The sequence below is a fragment of the Felis catus genome, chromosome C2 (assembly GCF_018350175.1).
Source record: "Felis catus isolate Fca126 chromosome C2, F.catus_Fca126_mat1.0, whole genome shotgun sequence".
In the NCBI taxonomy this organism is placed as follows: Eukaryota; Metazoa; Chordata; class Mammalia; order Carnivora; family Felidae; genus Felis; species Felis catus.
This window is the reverse complement of record NC_058376.1, coordinates 137,650,429-137,662,525: the sequence shown is the minus strand read 5'-3', so window position 1 is coordinate 137,662,525 and position 12,097 is coordinate 137,650,429. Positions and strand designations below refer to the sequence as shown.

Sequence of the window (12,097 nt, the reverse complement as noted above, 5' to 3'; positions counted from 1 at the left end):
ATTCTCTTTCTGCCTTATTCTATTTTTACCTATTGCTACTTTTGAATATAAGGGGAAAATTGATATAAAAAAATCTCACACTTAGTAAGTTTTCAATAAATGTTAATTTTCCCCTCTATTTAAAGTAACACTTTAATCTGTCTGAATTCAATCAACAAGAAGTATAATGATGGAAATTTTAGATTATATGACAACTTATTGAGAAAGTCTCATCAGTGATTGACTATTTTTTTCTGATAGATAGGAGTATCTTTTATATAAAAAATATTTTTACTGAAAATAAGGTCATATTGTACAGAATAACTATAATAGAGTTTCAAAAACATATACTAAAGCAATGAGGTCAATGTATGGGACAAAGTAATTTTCGTACAGTGACTGAAGCACAGGAAAACAAAAGGGTCCTCTTTGATGTTAAAAATATGCACTTTATATATTGTGTAAAATATATGTATATGCATAGTATATATGCATATTCAAGCACATTATATATATATATATATATATATATATATATATATAATATATCCATGCATTGGTCTATAAAGTCATCTTAATGAGATTGTCACTGGGTCAGTGACACTAAAATAAAATGTAAAGAAAGGTAAAAAACATAGCTAAAAGAGAATGTGTTGGTCACCTGTGGAAGTGAGGGATTTGAGAATTCAGAGAGGACATTGGCAGAGTCCCTGAAAACTCTGCCCAAGGAGAGGTGTTGAACACAACAGTTTCACCTGTGACTTTTCATTGTGGAGAAGAACAAATCTGACCGAGTTGATCTAGGGACATTAGAGCCATCAATGTCCTAACACCATGTTCTAATCTCATACTGCTGAGACTACCTTCCAATTATAAACTGGCTCCCCAAGGATTCTACCTACAGAGATAAAATGTGCTGAATTGAAGAACTGAATTGGAAAGTTCCTTCAAAGGGGGGAAAAAGATTTTTGCATTCAACGTTTATTCATTAGTATCATGAGTTGTTTAATAATGAATGTGTCCTTAAGAGATGGAGATGGTCTTAGAATGCCAAGAGATAAGGGATTTTTTCTTTTTAAGTTCTTAAAGATTAGGCACTTTTTATGAAAACTCATTGAATTAAAGCTGTTCTTTGAGGTCTCTTGGATTATTTTCTTGAGGAGCTGTCCAGGAGGCAATGCTTTTCAGTTGGAAGGAGTTGATGAACAGTGTGAAACATGTTCAGGGTGTGCTGGCATTAATGGGCAAAGGAGTATGAGAGTTTAGATATACTGAGGTAAAACAGGGAAGAAGGAGTGGAGGAGTGAAGTTTTGAGAGAAAAGGAGGCTGGAAGGGTAAGTTGAGGCTGGAGAATAAATGCCTGTCAAGGAAAGGATTATAGACAACAGAGAAATCTTTCAGATCAGTTTATGCTGAGAAATGGTATGACCAATATTTGTTATCTATTGTTCGATAACAACAGCATTAAAATGTATGGGTTTCAAACAGTAACCAAAAATACCGGGAGATGTGATTTATTAAGATCATCAAAGTGTACCATTATGAGCAGTCTTGTGGTTTGGAAAAAAAAAAAATCTGGTTGTAGGATAGAATATATAGTGGATCTGAGACCTGAGAATAAAAGATCAGTTAAAAAACACATGTGGAGGGGTGCCTGGGTGGCTCAGTCAGTTAAGCATCTGACTTCAGCTCAGGTCATGATCTTGAGGTTTGTGGGTTCGAGCTCTGTGTCAGGCTCTGTGCTGACAACTCAAAGCCTAGAGTCTGCTTCAGATTCTGTATCTCCATCTCTCTGTCTGCCCCTACCCCCCCTCTCCAAAATCAATAAACATAAAAAAAAAAAAACCACATGTGGTACAGGCAGGAATCTACATAAAAATTCTAAACCTGCACTGACAACCATATTCCTCAGAGAATCTTATGAGATGAGGAAAGAAATAATAGGAATATATTTCTTTTGACCTTTAGTAATCAAAAGTCCCCCCTTTTCTAACCCTTAGAAGTATAGGGAATCAGGGTTATAAAGAGAACTAGATAAAACTGAACAATACATCTTACCAAAGGACTCTTAAAATTTTTCCAAAATACTGGTGGTTTCATTTATTGCTTATTTGCCACTTTGCTTCACCCTTGCCACATTTTTTTTCCTCCCTGTAGCCTAACCCACTAAGTTTTCTACCTCACTCCCACTTGAGCCAAGAGAGTACATTCTGACATCAAGTCTGAGAAATTCTTTAAAAGTAGACAGGAGGTATGAAGAATGATTACAATGGTATTTCCTTCAGCAGTTTCACAGCCAGTGTTACCTGTGAACCTTTTTTAGTAATCAATGACTATTCCTGGTGAAAATTAATTTATAGTCTTCTAAAGCTTTATGTGAAAGTTCTGCTAAGTCATGAGTGAGTAGAAAGTGCTCAGGACTGAACAAATTCAAACCCAGCTCTGCTAATAAGTAGCTTAGGAATTTGTGTCTGCTTACCTTCTCTGGCCAAGTAGTAGCTGTCTTCATCTACAGAATAAGTGGGTTGGACTTGATGATGTCTAAAATATCTTCCAGCTCTCTTATCTCTCATAAGTATTGACAGGCCTTGGACATCTAAGTACTATCTTGGCCACATGTTCATTTCATGTATTTTGATTCATTTTCCTTTTAATGTAAGATACTTAGTTTGTTGGTATTAGAATCAACAAAGTCCAGATTTCATAGGCTAATCAGGACAGAAACCAGAAATCAGAAAGAACTGAAAATCTCATAAGAAGCTCAGATTAATGTCAAAGATGCTGTGGTTACCCACAATCAAGGAAGATTTTGCATAAATACAGGAAAGGCCAAGATTTACAGAATTTGGAATCCTTGCCATTATCCCAAATACATTTTCCATAATAAATCTGTTGTATTAACGAATGATAACACTTTACATTTGTGTCATGTACAGTATGTTATAGATGTTACTTGCTTTAGAAGTTTAATTCACTTACGTTTACATATACTAGGAAAAAAATCAGAAGAGGTCTTAATATAGGTGTGGAGAGAACCAAGTTTTGACATGGATGAAACATAAGGTGTGTGATAAACAATATATGTATTCACATGTTCATTTATTCCTTCATTCATCACAAATCTTTGGAATGCTTACTATATGCCAGGCAGTGTGTTAAGTGCTATGAATAGGGAGATGATTCAGTTCCTGCCTTCACAGTAATAACATTTCAGAAAGAAAAACTGCCAAATCATATAACGTGTTATGAGATACCTAGATAAAGAACACCTAATTGGGACCTGGTATGTTGAGAAAGCTTCCTGGAAACATTACATCTCCCCTGAGGCAAACTGGTGTACAATACAGTGTTTCAGGCAGAGAAGAAATCATACAAAAGTCTAAAAGCCAAAGATAGGATAGGGAACTGGATAGATTTCAGCCTAAGCTGAGTATAGCGTAGAATGAGGGGATAGTTATGTAGAATTAGGCTGGAGATAGGAATACCCTGAAGGATATGGTTAGTCATGATAGGGACACTTAATTTCATCCTGAAGGCAATGAGAAGCCATTGGACGTAAATGGACATTGACCGGATTTAGAATATTTGCTGTTGCTGGGGTGTAGATTATAGAATGGAAATCAGATAATATTTGAAAGAGTCAGAGGCAACATTGTTAAAAAGGAAGGACTATAATAAGTTGAGGTGGTTCAATACAGGGTTGTGACAAGTAGTATTCAAAAGAAGTGAAAGAATTTGAGTCCTCAGAGGACCTAGGATTAACAGGATTTGGTGATGGATTTGATGTGGAGAGAAATAAAAAGTTGGCAGGTTGGATGTGCAATTCCTCATCTTAAGCACTTGGGTTGGTGGTAGTTAACATGAGCTATAGTTCTCAGAGAAAGGAGCAAAGTGGGACTGGTAGATGAGAACAGGGTAGTTTTTAGAAGTGTTAAGTCTTCAGAGTTTGTGTGACCCCTGAGAGGAAATATCGTCAGCTGGATGTGGTAGTTTTAGGAATCGGGGAGAGTTTTGAGCTGACAGAATAAAATTAGTAAGTCTCCAACATAAATACAATAATGAGAAGGGCACTGAGTGCTCATTTAGAACATATTATGACGTAGTAGCTATTTAAATACTTTACGCATACTAAGTCTGTAATTCTCACAATAACCCTTTCATGTAGATGCTAATTAATGTCATTCCCATTTTATAGATAAGAAACAAAGGCAAGGAGAGGACAGTAAGTGACAGAGCCAGGACTGAATCCAAACAGCTTGGTCCCAGTGTCAGCAGTCTTAACCACTAAGGTAACTGAAGACGTAGGAAGATTAATTAATATATGACTGAAGGAAAGTATGCAGTGATAATAGAAGCAGCCTCAGGACCCATCTCTCTCTCTCTCTCTCTCTCTCTCTCTCTCTCTCTCTCTCTCTCTCTCCCCACTATTACTAACATTTCAGGGATTTAAAGAAAAAGAACAAATAAATACAAAAGAGATTTTAAAAAGAAAGGGATAGAGGGAAATTCTGTCTGTGTTACACTGCAAAGAAAATATATTCTAAAAGTTATAAGGAGTGGTTAATCCTATCAAATTCTGTTCAGAAGTCAATGAGATCAGTCCTAAAATGCACGCATTGGGCTTGAAACATAATGAACCAAACTGAAAAATCTTAGATGTTATGCTAAAGGGTTTGGCTCTTGTTCTGTAGTCCAGTAATTGAGTTTTGTGCGTCAGGAATGAAGGCCAAACAATAGCTAAGAGATCTACATTGGTTAGTATTTTGGATAAACTCCTGAACTTGGACGGAGAGATGTAGCTCCTCTGAATTTCTCCTGCTGTTTACTTTCATGAGGAGGATTCTACCTTGTATATCTAGTCCCGGAAACGCTATTGTGTTTGCAATGTGAAAAAGCTTTTCATGGTGAGTTTAAAATGACTTAGTTTGGCAGTTAAGACGTTCAGTAAGAAACTAGCAACTCTGGCACACAGTTGGAAATAAAGAGCTTCCCTACACTATGTTGTATAGTTAGAAATAAGCTATTTTTTTCTATTGCTTAGAAATGATACTTTAAGATGTCTGTACTTCTAAAAGCATTGGACGAGGGGTTCCAATTGAAAGTGTTGGGTTTGTGTGTTTGTTTATTTATTTATTTTGAAGAATTACAAAGAAGAGAGGGGAAAAAGACATTGTTTTCTGTCTGCTGCTTTTCAAAAAGCCGTAATTGAGCACAGCTGTGATATGACACAGAACTAAAACAGGAAATGAGTGTTTCGATAATTCTACATTTCCAAAGCACTTCTTAAATGTCTTCGTGAAAATACCAACAACACTACCTTTTTGAGGTTAGCTGTGAAGGGATGAATTTAATTTACCAAACGATTTCAGAAGACCCCATTTTCAAAAAGACTGCGAAAAAGATCCCTTTTCTCTAAGCTGTCAGGATATACCAAACATGATAGTAAAAAGCAAGAGGATATGTGAGTGTATAAAATAGAGGAAAAGGCTGTTGTTCCAAGCGGAATTTTTCTCCCCTGCGTTATGGCTGCCAAGTACAATTTTGCATTTTTTTGATTTAAGAGCAATCGTCTCTAGACCATTTCTTCAGCGGGAATGTGGCCAGTGATGAAGCGCCTGGGCTCTTGGACACAGGTTTTTAAGCACTTTGCAATGATGCAGCTCAGGAAGAGATTTTTGTTTTGTTTTGTTTTTGTTTAGGACTTCGAATGTCAACAAATGTTAACGCTATTAAGCAGCACCATGTCTCACACATCCTCTCCCACCACTACCTCTAGTTGCCGTCAGGATTTATTTGGATTACTGACAGATAACTCCGGCCCAGTGGCCTTGTTGCTGGCAGCATAAGAAAACCCTTGCTCTATATCATTTGACTATAATAGTTTTGGATATCGATGTTTGGGTGAGCTGCAAAGCGTGCTCAAAGTGAGAATATTTGTAATTCCTTTTTTTTTTTTTTCCAAAAAGGTTTCATTGCGGAAAAAAACTAGGACCATTTTCACCTTATGTTTTTTCTTACGAAATTCATCAATCTCTTGGTTAAGTTTGAAAAGCACTTAGGGAGTCTCAAGCACTGTGCTATGTTGGTGACACAAGGATCTCCCCCCATTTGGTAATGGTTTAGTGCAAGAATCTGCCAACTTTTCTGCACATGGCCCAGCTATACGTATTTTAGACTTTGTGGGCCACATATAGTCTTTGCGTCATGTTCTCTCTTATTGTTTTACAATGATTTAAAGTGTAAAAACTATTCTAGGATCCATAAATCATACAAAAACAGATCCCTGGTTTAATGGGTAAATAATATATACAAGATGGTTTTACTTAAAAATGGAAAAACAATACTTTGGGCCATATGAAAGTGCCAATAGTTGACTGTTTTTTTTTTAAGGCAATTTCACATGATTCAACCTATGTGTTACATTTAATCTGTTACATAAGTTCTGCACAGTTGTATTTATTATCAATAAATAAACAAACAAATAAATAAAGTATTATAATGTTAAATATAAATGCTTAGGAAATAAATTAAAGCTACCAGGCAGTATCTAATCAGAAAGGTGAATTCTGGCTTACATTTTTTTAACCACTCCTATTGAGGTATAATTAACATACAACAGTTTGTTAGTTTCAGGCATACAACATAATGATTTTGTATTTGTATAATCTTTGAAATTTTCACCACGGTAAGTCTAGTTAACGTCCATTACCATGCAGAGTTACAATTTTTTTCTTGTGATGAGATCCTGTAAGATCTACTCTACCAACTTTCAAATGTGCAATGCAGTGTTATTAACTATAGTCACTCTGTTGTACATTACTTCCTCAGGACTTATTTATTTTATAACAGGAAGTGTGTACCTTTAGACTCCCCTACCCATTTTCCATACACCCTGCCTCCGGTAGTAACCAATAAGTTCTCTGTATCCAGGAGTTCATTCCCTTTTTTCTTTTCTTCCTCTTTCTTCTTTGGATTTCACATGTAAGTGACGTCATATGATATTTGTCTCTCTTTGTGTGACTTAGTTCACTTACCATTATGCCCTTAAGCTCTATCCATGTTCTTACAAATGGAAAAAATTTCATTCTTTTTGAGAATACCGATGTGTGTACATGTACATATATATTCATTTATCCATTTATCTGTGACTTAAGTTGTTACTATATCTTGGCTATAGTAAATAATGCTGCAATGAACATGGGAGCAAATATATATTTTTAAGTAAGTGTTTTTGTTTTCCTTGGATAAGTATCCAGAAGTAGAATTTCTGGATCATAGAGTAGTTCTTTTTTAATTTTTTGAGAAATCTCCACACTGTTTTCTGTAGTAGCTATACCAATTTACATTACGTACACTCCACAGGGTGCCCTTTTTTCCACATCCTTGTCAACATGTGTTATTTCTTGTATTTTTGATACTAGCTATTCCAATAAGTGAGATGATATCTCATTGTGGTTTTGATTTGCATTGCTCTGATGATTAGTGATGTTGAGCATCTTTTCATGTACCTGTTGGCCATCTCTATTTCTTCTTTGAAAAAATGTCTATTCAGATCCTCTGCCCAATTTATAATCAGATTGTTTTTCTGCTATTGAGTTGTAGAAGTTCCTTATATAGTTTGATATTAATCTCTAATATATAATTTGCAAATATCTTCTTCCATTCAGTAGGTTGCCTTTTCATTTTGTGATGGTATCCTTTGCTGTGCAGAAGCTTTTTAGCTTGGTGTAACCCCGTGTGTTTATTTTTGCTTTTGTTGCCTAATCTGCATTTTGATAAGCAGAGAAGAGAGGGGGAGGGGATGAAGAAAATTCAAGTAGGTAAAATATAATTATGCCAATAAATCCTCACAGTGGGGCTGAAGCACAAGGTAGATATGAAAAATGTACTTAGGTAAAAGTTGGATCAGTATCTGGGACTTTGTACCACTTAGACTATCTTAAAATAGGAATTTAAGGCCTAACTGGAGAAGTGGGACAACTCAATCAATGTTCTAGAAAGCCAATTTTATTCAGGGCCAATTATTCCATATGGCACTGGGTGCAAATTAGTAAAAACATTCCTTCCTTAAGTCCTTTCCTTCCATATATTGCAACAATTGTTTTTAATGTACTTATTTTGTTAGAACCAATAATTGCTGGAAATTTGCCGTAATAAATGTAAAAAATTATAATTTCTGCCATGTAAACAGTGCTTCTGAGTTATGGCATCTTTTGTAAGAGTTGTATACATGGCAGTCATATCTTGGCAATAAGTATAAGGATAATAGTGGTGAGGAGAAAAGAAACACTGAAGTAAACTAGGAAGCTTTTTTAATAATCCAGGTCCAAGAGAGGAGGTGATGAACTACTGGGAAGTGGAAGTGATGGATATTGTAAACACAGAAGCTATATGAGTTATTGAGTGTACAGATTAAAAAGAGGCATGACTCAAAGAATTATAAGACAACTGGCTGAAGAGCTTTGCCTTTGACTGTAAGTGGAAATGCATTGAGGAGTGTGCAGGTTTAGAGAGAATTTGGAGAGTTAAAATGTGGAGATATTAAGTATGAAGTAAGTGTGAAACACACAAACACTTTCTAATAGATGTCTAGCATTCAAGAGAAAGGCCAATTGTGAGAGGAGGAGCTAAGATGGCAGAGGAATAGGAGGATCCTAGGCTTGCCTTGTTCCTTGAACACAGCTAGATAAATACCAAATCATTCTGAATACCCAAGAAATCAATCTGAGAACTGACTGAACACATTGCATAGCTAGAGCAAGAGAGGAGGCCACATTGTAGAAGGTAGGAGGTACTGAGACATGGTTTGAGGAGAAATGGATCAGGAGTGGTATGGAAGGAAGGGGGACTGTCCTGGTTGTAGAGCAGAGACAGAGAGAGAGAGAGAGAGAGGAGTGCATAGGAGATAGCACAAGGAAAACACTTCCCCAAAGCCATTAACAGGGAAAACGAGAGGGGCCGATTTTCATGGGTATTGCAACATATGTAGCTCAAAAAATGGAGTTTTAGAGGTCTGTGGTATGGCTGGTATAGAGCCCTGAAGGTGCTTCAGTGCTCCTTTAGAGTCAGTAGGCAGGTAACACAGGGACAGAGGGTGCAATTTGTGTATCACCAGAGACACACTGGGAGAGATGGGTCCCCTTCCTTGGAGCACATTGAGAAAGGTGGCATTACCTCTCTGGGGACAAAGAATCTGGTGGGTGCCATTTCCCTCCCCCATCCCTCAGCATAGGCATGGCAACAACTGTTGAGGGCAGGTAACCTGGACTCTGGCTGTTTAGTGTGCTTTGCTCCAAACCCCACACTCCTATGATCTGGTGCAGCCACCCTTCTGGGTCAAACCTGCATCAGTCCCACCACAGCAAGACCCTCATCCGGAAGGACCAGTGCAGGTCCCCTCCACACCAGGCCCCTAAAGTTTAGAGTTTTAAAACTCAGTTGGTCTGGTTGGGATATTGCCCAAAGTGCACTGCACTGGTCCAGGCAGGCAATCCACCCGGATACAGACAGCGTGACTACAGTGATCTGAAAAACATCTACAGTACATGAGGGGAAATGCTTTGCTCTTCTGGGAGGGCTTCCATGATAGTAGCAAACATGAGATCCCCTCTCCATGGACAAAGGAGATGGCTAGTGCCATTTGCCTCCCCTGCCTCTTAGCATAAACTAATTTCAATAAACATCAAAGCACCAACACTGGTTGCCTAAATTGCTTACACCAAGCCCTGCCCCCCGTGCTCTGCTGGAAGTGTGCCTGAGAACCAGTGCAACAGGACCCTCCCCCAGAGAACCAGCACAAACCCCTGCACACATCATGTCTACTGACCATAGGGTTCTCAGCAAAGCTTCAGCTCTAGTGGAAATAGCATCAGGTTTCTTTTAACTAGCAGATCAAAGCACACCTAGTTAAAATCTGCCACATTTTGGCCAATGTCCAAGCACTCCCCACTGCAGACAAGGAGAAACTCTGCAGAGAACTGACCTGGATAAAGGATAAAGCAGCTAGAACACAGCAGCAGAGTGTGTATAGCACACACCTATATCCTGAAGTGACATCCTGAAGTGCCAGGCCCTGGTTATTATATTATGTCTTCTCCATAAAGCCATTACTCTCAGGAGTAAGAAACATAGCAGGCTTTCCTAACACAAAGACAGAGACCTAGATGAAATGTCAAGATGGAAGAATTCATCCCAAAAGAAAGAACAAGAAAAGGTCACAGCTAGGGATCTAATAGAAAAATATTTAATATGACTGATGCAGAATTTAAAACAACTATCACGAGGGTACTAGCTGGGCTTGAGTGAAGTATAGAAGACACCAGGGAGTCTCTTACCACAGAGATAAAATGGCTTAAAATTAGGCTGAAATGAAAAATGCAGCAACCACGATTTGAAACCAACTGGATGCAAAGACCACAAGGGCTGAAGAATCAGAGGAACCAATAAATGATACAGAAAATAGAATTATGGAAAATAATGAAGCTGATCAAAAGAGGGAAGGAAAAATCTTGGATTACAAAAGTAGACTTAGGGAACTCAGTGACTCCATGAAATGCACCATTTATATCCTAGAAGTGGCCAAAGAAGTGAGAAGAAGGTGCAGAAGGTTAATTTGAGGAAATTATAGCTGAAAACTTCCCTAATCTGGGTTAGGGAACAGACTTCCAAATCCAGGAAGCACAGAGAATTCCCATCAAAATCAACAAAATCAGGCCAGTGCCAAGACACATCATAGTTATATTTGCAAAATAAAAAATCCTAAGAGCAGCAAGACAAAAGACATCCCTAACTTACAAAGGAAGACAAATAAGGTAAGCAGCAGATCTCTCCTCAGAAGCCTGACAGGCCAGAAGTGAGTAGCATGGCATATTCAATGTGCTAAAGAGAAGAAAATATGCAGCCAAGAATACTCTATCCAGCAAGGATGCCATTCAGAATAGGAGACACAGAGATTCCAAGACAAACAAAAACTAAAGGAACTCATGACCATTAAACTAGTCCTGCAAGAAATAGTAAAGGTGACTCTTTCAGTGGGAAAAACTAAAAAGGAACAGAGAAATTATCCAGAAACAATGACAAAACAAGAAATAACATTGCACTAAATTCATATTTATCAATAATTACTCTGAATGTATATGGACTAAATGCTCCAAAAAAAAAAAAAAAAAAAAAAAAGACTTAGGTGTCAGGATGGATGAAAAAAAAAAAGCCCATCAGTATCCTGCCTACAAGAGATTCATTTTAGACCTAAAGACAGCTTCAGGTTCTGAGAGGATGGAGAACCATTTATTATGCTAATGAACATAAAAACTAGAGTAGCCATACTTAGACAAACTAGAGTTTAAACAAAAGACTGTAACAGGAGATAAAGAAGAGCACTATATCAAAAAAAAAGGAGTCTATCCAACAAGAGGATCTAATAATTGTAAATATTTATGTCCCCAACTTAGAAGAATCCAAATATATGAAACAATAAAAACATACAGGAACCCATTGATAATATACAGTAATAGGGGACTTTAATGCCCCAGTTACATGGATAGATCATCTAAGCAGAAAACCAGTAAGGAAACAATGGCTTTGAATGACACACTGCACCAGATGGGCTTAACAGATACATCCAGAACATTTCATTCTACTGCAGCAGAAAAATATTCTATTCAAGTGCACATGTAACATTGTCCAGAATAGATCACACAGTAGGTCACAAATCAGGTCTCAACAAGTACAAAAAGGTTGAGATCAAGTTATGCATATTTTCAGACCACAATGGTATGACTTGATGTCAACCACAAGAAAAAAATTGGAAAGAACACAAATACATAGATATTTAAAGAACATCCTACAAATGAGTGGGTCAACAAGGAAATTAAAGAAAAAAATTAAAAAGTATATGGAAACAAATGAAAATGAAAACACGATGGTCTAAAACCTTTGGGATATGGCAAAAGTGGTCATAAGAGGGAAGTATATAGCAATACAGGCCTACCTCAAGAAGCAAGAAAAATCTCAAATACATAACCTAACATTACACCTAAAAGAGCTAGAAATAGAGCAAAAGAAACATAAAGCCAACAGAAGGGAAATAATAAAAATTAGAGCACGAATAAATGATAA

At 37.2% G+C, this 12,097-nt stretch overlaps 1 long non-coding RNA gene across 3 annotated transcripts in view; it reads left to right on the top strand.

Moving 5' to 3' along the window:
- Window positions 1-562: 562 nt before the first annotated feature.
- The window catches only part of LOC123380144, a 54,158-nt gene continuing 42,623 nt past the window's right edge, over window positions 563-12,097 (top strand). For 2 of the 3 annotated variants that reach the window (XR_006585538.1, XR_006585536.1), the window contains exon 1: window positions 563-4,269. This is a non-coding gene — a long non-coding RNA (uncharacterized LOC123380144). The remainder of the gene's footprint in view (window positions 4,270-12,097) is intronic. The other variant, XR_006585537.1, reaches the window with a different exon arrangement.